Source organism: Alexandromys fortis, unplaced genomic scaffold, assembly GCF_014885135.2.
Source record: "Alexandromys fortis isolate MF-2015 unplaced genomic scaffold, M_Fortis_MF-2015_v1.1 scaffold_22, whole genome shotgun sequence".
NCBI lineage: Eukaryota > Metazoa > Chordata > Mammalia > Rodentia > Cricetidae > Alexandromys > Alexandromys fortis.
Window position 1 is genome coordinate 13,980,852 of NW_026067900.1, and position 9,497 is coordinate 13,990,348.

General features: G+C 37.0%; 1 long non-coding RNA gene across 1 annotated transcript in view; it reads left to right on the forward strand.

Annotated features, from left to right (window-relative positions):
* The first annotated feature begins 6,401 nt into the window (after window positions 1-6,401).
* Window positions 6,402-9,497, forward strand: part of LOC126491632 (uncharacterized) — a 53,371-nt gene continuing 50,275 nt past the window's right edge. Inside the window, exon 1 of the long non-coding RNA XR_007589427.1 lies at window positions 6,402-6,503. This is a non-coding gene — a long non-coding RNA (uncharacterized lncRNA). The remainder of the gene's footprint in view (window positions 6,504-9,497) is intronic.

The window sequence follows — 9,497 nt, forward strand, 5'->3', positions numbered from 1 at the left end:
GTAGAGTGCGTGCCCAGCGTATGAGAGACCTGGGTTTAATAGTTTTAAATTAGAAATTTGTATAAAGTTTTTATTTATTTCTTTACTTTTTATTTTAATTACCAACCACACTTTTGCCTCCCTCTTCTCCTGTTTCCTCTTTCACCTCCCTTTTACCCCGAATGCCCGTCTACTCCTCCTCTGTCTTCATTTAGATAGGGTAAGGCCTCCCATGGAAATCAACAAGGGGTTTATACTTTTGTTTAACAACAACAACAACAAATATGTCAAACACCAACGTGGCCATATGGTGACAAAGCAGTCATTGTCAATGATCCCTGTAATTTGTGGTTCCCACTGCAGAGTCTTAGGGGCTTTCTTCTGATCAGCTGTGTGGTTTAGCTACAACCCAGACAGGAAGCAGCTTAAAGCATGTCTGGATACAAGCATAATTAAGTTTACTCTGAGTCACGCTTCCTGGGTTCACTGTGGGGAAAGGACAGGCTTTAAGCATTTCCTCACAGTGACAGGTTGAGTCTTAGGTGAACTCTAGCACTGTTCATATGTTAAAGTAACCACGGAGGCATACCCGTGATCTTGGCTTTGGTTCATTAGGTAAAGCTTTTTTATTGCTTTTTATGATTATACAAGCATTTATAACTTCAGTTTAGTTATATTTTTTTATAAGCAATGTTAAGTAATAGAGACAATAAAGAATGATACAAGTACAAATCTAAGAATTTACATATTACATATTACATATATTAATTTCAAATATTTTATATGCATAATTTGTGCTATTATAATCATGAACATATAATTGTGCCCATTGTTCTTTGTAATGTTATATACTCCTATTGTCTTCTAGAATAATTGTGTTCAATGACTACAGCATATGCTATCCCCCCAAAAATGAATAGTTTTTCTGGACTTGTTTTGCTAGAAGGCCACCATTCTCCAACGTAACTTGAATAATTCTATAGGCGAACTTGCCCTAGATCTCACTATTTACATATTTCAGATATGTCTTTCCTGTGTCAATCTGTTACAATATATCTTTGCATTTGAATCATCTGAGGACCTCTTTTTAAGTCGTATTTGAGACTGGCCATAAGGATCCTGGTTACGTTGGGTTATATTAAATCCTAGTCATCAGGATTAAATAATCTTATTGGGATCTTAGTGATTTTCCCTGAGGGTGGGGGAAGGGAACAAAGACCCACAGGAAGGGGATTGTCGTCAAATAACCGCACCCTTCTCTCTTACTCTTATATCATTTTGTCTATCTTAAACCCGGATAAGTTGATCAGCTGCTAGTGACAGGACAGGGCATATCTTTCAAATGTGTTAGGCAGCAACATTTAGGAAGACACCTAAGTTTCTAGATACTACTAGTTCAAGTAGTACTATAAACTGCCCTTGACTCCTGCTGTGCCAGGGGGATACTGATTTCACTACTACTGGTTCAAAAAAAATTCTCTGAGTTTTATTTCCTTCATGATGGGGAAGGAGAGTGGTAGTACTTTCAGGGAGCCTTGCACATGGACAGAAATTGGATATCTGCAATGTTTTATAAAGCATGTAGCATTGAGCTTTACCTGCCCTCAAACTAAGCACTATATGCTAGCATGACACATAAACACGTATTCATTTTGTCTAATACTTTCATCTGTTTAAAAGTCAGCAGACAGAGCCTGGTTCTTTCTTCGCTAGTGACTGTTAGAGTTCAGCACTGGCTTCATCCTCTCTCTTGCTTTGAACCTGTAATCAATCTCGGGGAGTCCTGTGACCTGACTGATTTACAGTATATATACTAACAGGGTCATTCTTTACTGGAGTTTCATTTGCTACAAGCAGTTGACAAACTCTTCTTTGATCTTTAGTCCCAAGTGAATACAAATGCTTTTCTTTACTTGAAAGTCACAAGAAGCAAGGGAATTCAGAAGTAAAGTCTGTGGAGCAAGCATTATGTGTGTTTATTCAGGCATGAACTTTCAGTCACTCTATACACATAAAGCCCCAATATTTATTGTTCTGACACAACATAGAGTTACAGCTTGTTGGGTTCATTTCTGACAAGATGAAACTCATGCATTTGACTGAAATGCACCACATATTTTCCTCTATTGCACACAGCTCCACATTATTTAAACCCTGTTACTTCTGGCTCTCCAAGGTATTATTATAAGGAACGAGGGGAAGAATTATTGCAAAGCATAGTTCCAGGAAAATGATTTGTCAGTTTATAGTATATATTACCCTTGGCACATTCACCTGAGAAAAATTTACATAGCCCGAGGCTAGGCAGAAGATTAGCTTCTTTTTGTTCGAAAGTGCTTGGCATCTATTACCTTCAGACAGCTTTCTGGTATTTATCTAGCAATGGAAGACTTCCATAGGCTTCTCAGTCTGAGTCAGATGTTGGAAGGACTTCCATGTTTACCTCACATTCAATCTATAAACTGGAAGACTTCAACCAGTACAGATGCATGACAAATTCTATTAAACTTTAGTTTAAAAAGAATGAAGAAGAAGCCTTCTCATATCCAGTGTTTTTAAAATGGCCAACAGTGCTGCAGGATTGGCAGGGTATAAATTGTGTCCTTAGGTAGACATGGTTTAGAATTCCTGTCTTGTTGAAGAAATTTCTTCATCTTTACAATGAAATATTGTATATCTGTGTGAAGCATTATATATGAAATTGCAACACATATTAGTGCATGACCAACAGGAAGGCTCTGAATAGCAGGCTGCCTGTACTAACAGTGACTCTTTTTTTTTCTTATGCCACTTTGCTTTTTTAAAAAATTGTTTTAATTAAACTATATGTTTTTCTTTGCTTCCTTTCCTTATTTTCTGCTCCCCTCTCCCATGATCCCCATGCTCCCAATTTACTCAGGAGCTCTTGTTTTTTTCTATTTCCCATGTAGATTAGATTCATGTTTGTCTCTCTTAGGGTCCTCTTTGTTGTGTTGTTGTGGAATTGTGAATTGTAGGCTGTTTTTTTTTTGTGTGTGTGTCTAAAAGTCACTTATGAGTGAGTACATGTTATATTTGTCTTTCTGTGTCTGGGTTACCTCACTCAATGTGATGTTTTCTAGATCCATCCATTTGCCCACAAACTTCAAGATATCATTTTTTTCCACTGTGTAGTACTCTACTGTGTACATGTACTGCATTTTCCTTATCCATTCTTCAATCAAAGGGCGTTTAGGTTTCTAGGTTCTGGCTATGACAAACAATGCTGCTATGAACATAGTTGAGCACATGTCCTTGTGGTACAATTAGCATTCTTTGGGTATATAGCCAAAAGTGGTATTGCTGGGTCTTGAGTAAGGTTGCTTCCTAATTTTCTGAGAAATCATCATAGGATATCCAAAGGGGCTGTACCAGCTTGCATTCCCATCAGCAATGCAGGAGTGTTCCCTTTACCTCACATCCTCTCCAGCATAAGTTGTCATCAGTGTTTTTGATCTTGGCCATTCTTACAGGTGTAAGATGAAATCTCAGAGTTGTTTTGATATGCATTTCTCTTATGGCTAAAGATGTTGAGCATTTTCTTAAGTGTCTTTTAGCCATTTTAGATTCCTCTGTTGAGAGTTCTCTGTTTAGGTCTGTACCCCATTTTTTAAATTGGATTATTTGTTCTTTTGGTGACCAATTTCTTGAGTTCTTTGTATATTTTGGACTCTTCCTGATGAGATGGTTGCTGTTAGTTAGCCTTTTAAGGAAGATGAGAAAACCACATGTACCATGGGAGGCCTGGAAGGAAGGAAAGTGAGTTATGAGTGGCATTGGCTGGGTGAGGTCACTCACTATTCTGGAAGTGACCACTCTCTACTCCGACCAGCAGCTGTGAGAGGTCCTGGTTTCTGGTCCCATGAATGCTACTGCTGTATCATTGCTGTGTTCTGTCAGAATGATATGAGAAAGTAGGCAATCTCTTTTGTCAGTCAGAGAAGCAGTACTTTACAGAATCCACAGTGACTGGGTTAAAAACTACCTACCCATCTCAGGAATATAGTCAAAGTACAATACGTCTTATATGACATGTCTTTCTATACCAGGAATAAATGACATGAAAAAGAAAAATCTTACTTGCCCCTGTGATTAAATTCTCCTTAGATCTAGTTGATCAAGAAAGTTCTAAAAGTGCATTCTTCTACTACTGATATTAGTCTATAAGGTGTCTTTTAATTTTCAAAGGAAAGAACACATTTTAACAGTTTCAGGTTTTGTTTTCAGATTGAAGCCTCCTGATTTTCCTCTTAGCCTAATGTAATTGGCCATTGTTATGGGTAATTGCTTCCATAAGACACAGTGTGGTAGGATGGCCCTCCACATTGATGTGGGGGAAGCTTTTTGAAACAAGAATTAATAAAGCACATTTGTTTAGTACGTTCATTTTAAGGGGTGGAAATTTTCTTTTTAAAATTAAGGCTCTTTCCAGAATAACTAAGGTCAAATTCTTTTATCTTGCATTATTATACAACTGAATAATAAATTATCTATTAGATGGTATTTAATTATTGCTTATGCATCAGAGTCTACAAATAGACTTGTATGGAGTTTGCATATTATTTATGATATCCATTCACAGACCGATTTATTTGCAGGTATCTTAGGCGTATTTTATTTAATAAGTTAAGATGAGATACAAATTTTAGTGAAGAACTTTGCATGTATTAATATAATCTTTAATAATTAGGCCTGATCACAATTTTCTTTGACTTATGCACTCAAAGAAGAATTAAGTTGAACAAATTGGTTGAGTATAACAACAATTTTTATTTAGGTAAGCTCACATGTGGTTATTTTATAAACTCTGGACTAGGTGTTCTTTAGGAATAAAACTACCCATGGTGAGGATGTGCCATTAATGTTGTCAGATGAGAATAAACAACAAACCTGGAGAAAGATGGTTGTGAAAATATATGTGCTTTATCTTTCCGTCGAGATGCCTCTAGACTACATAGAAAGTGGCAACATCTATCCCCACTCTAATTTTAAACTAGGACCTACTGCACCAAGTGAAAACTTACTTCAGTTGCAGGTTGGCCCATTATAACCAGGAACATGTTTTGAGTTCTGGAATTTTCTTCCAGTTTGTGCTGCAATACACAGAGAAAGACATGGTTTTTAGGCATTGTTTGATGTTTTCCAGCACCTCTGCACACATGTGGTACGTCTGTTCTGGAACTTCAGTCCTGATTAGATTCAGGTCAGGATGGATAAAACCTGAAAGTCGTTCACTGAGCACTCTTTCTACTAGATTCATAAAATGGATTTCTTTCTTTATGAAGCACCAAAACTAGATGATGGGAAAAATAAGGGCCAATGACTCAAAACATCTAACATGATTTTTAACATTTTGACATATTATAGGTGCTTTTTTGAGACAGAGTTTAACTGTATAGCCCTGGCTGGCTTGCTATATAGACCAAGCTGGTCTTGAACTCACAAAGACTTACTTGCATCTGTCTTTTTTGTACTGAAATGGTCGACATCACTGACTGGCAAGTTCAGGTCTTTAAATAGATTTTTTTTTTCTTTTTTAAGATAGGTTTATTTAAAAATTTTCAACAAATAAATGGTACTTTGTATGTACTGTATGTGTTCATTTGTGTTAAATATAATTAACACCAAAATATAAAGCTTGTATAATTTTTAGGTATAGCTACTAGTGACAAGTATGGAGCATAAACTTGTGATATATTCATAATAAAGCAAAGCATGAAGCATGATAGATCTGAAAAAGTTGAATTCATTGAGTTTATTTATTACAATACTTCTATTTTGTGGAACACACAGTATATTCTCCAGTATGTCTGAGACCTCCTTTCTCTTCTCAATGGTCCTTTTCATTTTAAAGCATAGTAGCAGAACCCCGACTTTCCCGGGTAGTAATGGACTCAGCTGAATAACTGCATTTTTCATTTGTTCATATAGAGAGGGCAGTCAATTACACATCAGACATTTTAAAGTGAGTCTAATACACCAAAGGGAAAAGCAGGAACCTGTTTCACATTGGTTTCCCCTTTTCCCTTTTTGCTTACTGGTGCCTGGCAAATGGTCACAACGGCTTGAAATCCAGCAGCTATGTTGTACCAAGAAGTGGTCTTGCAGGTGAAAGCTATTTATGGTACACAAAGGCAAACACGGTTTAGCATGACCAATACTACCTTAGCCCCTAAAATGTCATCCAGTTCAAACTTGAGGTAACTTTCTTTCTGACTTTAGGCATCTAAAGTTTTCTTAAAACATGATTTTGGGAAACTCTAACTTCTTTTTCTCCTCTTTTGAGATATAAGTCTGCTAGGATAATTCTACAAATGAAAATTGGTGAGCAGAGGTGATTGTCCCCAACAGTCAACCTCTTCTCTCACCTTGTAGTTCCATTGGCTCATCTCAGCATTTTCTATCTTCCAGCTTTGGTTTCACTGTGCAGCGGGGGAACAGAGGCTGGAGAGAGAACACATGATGAACGTTAGTCAGCGGGGAGAGTGTGGGAGAGGTGGTGCTGTGTAAGTTATCTGTGAAATGCCATGGTTTCATGGTCTAGAGCTTTGAGACTGTGTTTTCCCATCTGCTCACTTGCTCACTCTTGTTCCCTAGAGTCGTTTCATTTTCTCAATAATCTGTCTTGATTTTTGTTTCTGTTTTTAACCATGCATCTCTGGTCAAATTCTTTCCTCTGGAAACTTCGGGGGATCTGGGTTTCTTATTTGTATCTGCTAGATTAAGTCTTGGGCCCCCTTTTCCTATTAGAATGTCTTCGATAGCGTTTTGTTTGTTTTAACCGTAACCAGTGAAATTTGTCTTTGATACCTTGGAATACTCAATGTGTGAAAAGAGCATGTCATTATAGAAGAATGCTAATAAATAAAGAAGTGGTGAGAAAATTAAACAATTAGCATGTTATAAACCTCAGCCTAATCACTGCTTAACCAAGAATTACCAACAAATACATGATGTAATTCTTAGTGGAAAAGTGGCAGAGTTGCTGGGTATTTCAGCATGGAATTGAATTAGCAGGATTCAAACCACATATTAATTGCAAGGGAACCATGGACTTTCTAACAGAATGATCCAGTTGTCACCAATTGAACTATTTGCTATCCCGTATGTCACTAAAGAAAGCCTAACATGTTCGTCCTGTTGGTGTAAGCGAGATACACACCGATCTTGGTCCAAATAACATTCCTAAAACTAACCAGATCTTTATTCTTGTGATCCAGTTTATGGATCTACTTGTTAATTAATTAATTTATTTACTGCGTGTATGGCTGTGAAAACTTTTCTAACAAAAAGTAGAGAGTCCTAAGTTAAAAAGTGAATATTTTCTCTTTAGTATTTAAATTAGAGTGATAGTAACGTCAAGGTGAGAACTGGATTCTTTGCACTGTTTATTACTTTATAAAAATCACACAATTATGGAACCATTTTTTTGTAGCAAAAGAACTTCCTTGCTATATAAAGGATTATGGATTTGAGTTTCTGCTATCTTCAGCTGAAACTGTCATAAACTGTAAGCTTAGGAATTTGAGGCAGTGGTTTATCTAAGTCCGCAAAATTATAAAATCCTCTCTGACACTATAAACAACCCTTGCTCTCTGTTTCAATAAGGCCAAGCCACTTCAAGCGTGGGTCAAAAACATTCATATACACATTTAAAACAGATCAGTCTAAAATTAGTACAGATTTGCACACTGATCAGGTTATAAAGCCTCATTGGTATCATATGAAAATATACCAATGAAAAATGAGTAAGTCCTTGAAAACATAAAATCTTAGAAATGTAAACGAGCAGAATTTTCCACATTTTATTCCTATGCAAGTGAAGACTCACTAAACTAAAGTGGCTTCTCCAGATGACACGATTCCTTAGAAGCTACGGCTTCCATTGGCAGCTGAACTGACCAACACTGCCTTGGCACATCTTCCTCCCTCTTCCAGGTGGAAACAAGAGGAAGACAAATGTTTTTGACTAAATCTCAATGGTTAAAAAAAAAAAAAAGATTTGGGAACTAGATGCTGGGGTGAAAACTTGCTAGATCAAAGAGGCAGGGAAAATATCCAACTGACCTTCCTCCTTCAACAATGTCTGAGAAAAAAAGAACAAAACACAGAAAACCCCCCAAAAACCTTTCTCCTGCACTGTCTCAAACAAAACTCCTCTAACTGAATGTCCCTCCCTTCTACTTCCTGTGTATCTCTTTAATCTCTCCATCCATCCTCCTAGCTCCCTCTTACTCTCTGTTTTTTTTTTTTTTTCCTGTCTATTGGTTGCTTGACCTGACTTTGACTTGTGGTTGACTTTATTTAATTCTTTTTACAATATTCAAGCTGAAAGTCCTTGGATTAAATGTGTGTGCTAGGATTGAATCACACTAGAACTGAAAACAGGTTTTTCCAGTTCATAAGGAATCTTGGAGTTCACAGTGTGATCAAATATCCTGCAAAGAAGACAAGGTCTCAGGATGTGGAATCAATCAGATAGTCCTCTGAGGGCATTGTGATGAGGGAGCCTGAATTAGGAGACTTTCTTTGTGGCTCAGATGACATTCCAGTGAAGATTTTGAGGAAAACAACATCTTGTTTTTATCAAAATGGTAAAGATGTAAGGTCTCCACCCATCATCCTGGTGGGTTAGATGTGAAGGTATACTAGCTCTAAAAGCATGCCTTCAAAACTTAAATACAAAACTGCTTTAGTTTGACCAAGGAGAAAATCGATCATAATTAGTATCAGAATTTTAGGACAAATAGATAATCCCAGCAGTGGAGAGAGCAGAACAGCAGGAATGTTGTGGGGTCAAGACCAACCTGCTCCATGCTGTAAGTACATGTTACTTGACTGGATAAGACAAGAAAAAGAACTGCCAAACCTTGTCAAGACAAGGTAGGAGGGTTCTGAAAAATTCCCTTCCTCTGAAAATGGTCTGTCAGTTGCTAGGCTTTAGCCAAAGTTGGTTGCTTCAATGTTGCGAATGAGACTTTGGATGATTGTTCAGGTAGCCAATTGTTTCCATTATCTACTGCTCGCTTTGGAAGCTGCTTGGTTGCATCTCCTGTCTACTCAAGTACTATTATCTCCCTTCTCAGGCCTTCGATGGGGTTGAAGATTAGATAGTCGTAGTTACCTTTTTCTTATGAGTTAGCCAAGCTTATTTCTTTCTTTCTTTTTTTTCATTGTCCCACAACACTTTTTACTAAAACAGCACAAGTGACAAATCTTTACAGAGAACAAGACCATTGTCCAAATGTACTTTTTCTATTTTTTTTTTAAAAAAAACAATAACTCTGAATTTAATCTCCTTCGTTTAGCTTTTTTTTTGCCCATTATCCATAAAAACTTGTAACCAACATTCTAAACAAAGACAAATATCCATCATCCATTTTTTATGAATGTCTGTATAGTTTTTTTTTAAATATAATTTTTTATTGAAAAAAAAAGATTTCCGCCTCCTCCCCGCCTCCCATTTCCCTCCCCGTCTCCCTTTTCCCCCCTCCTTCCTC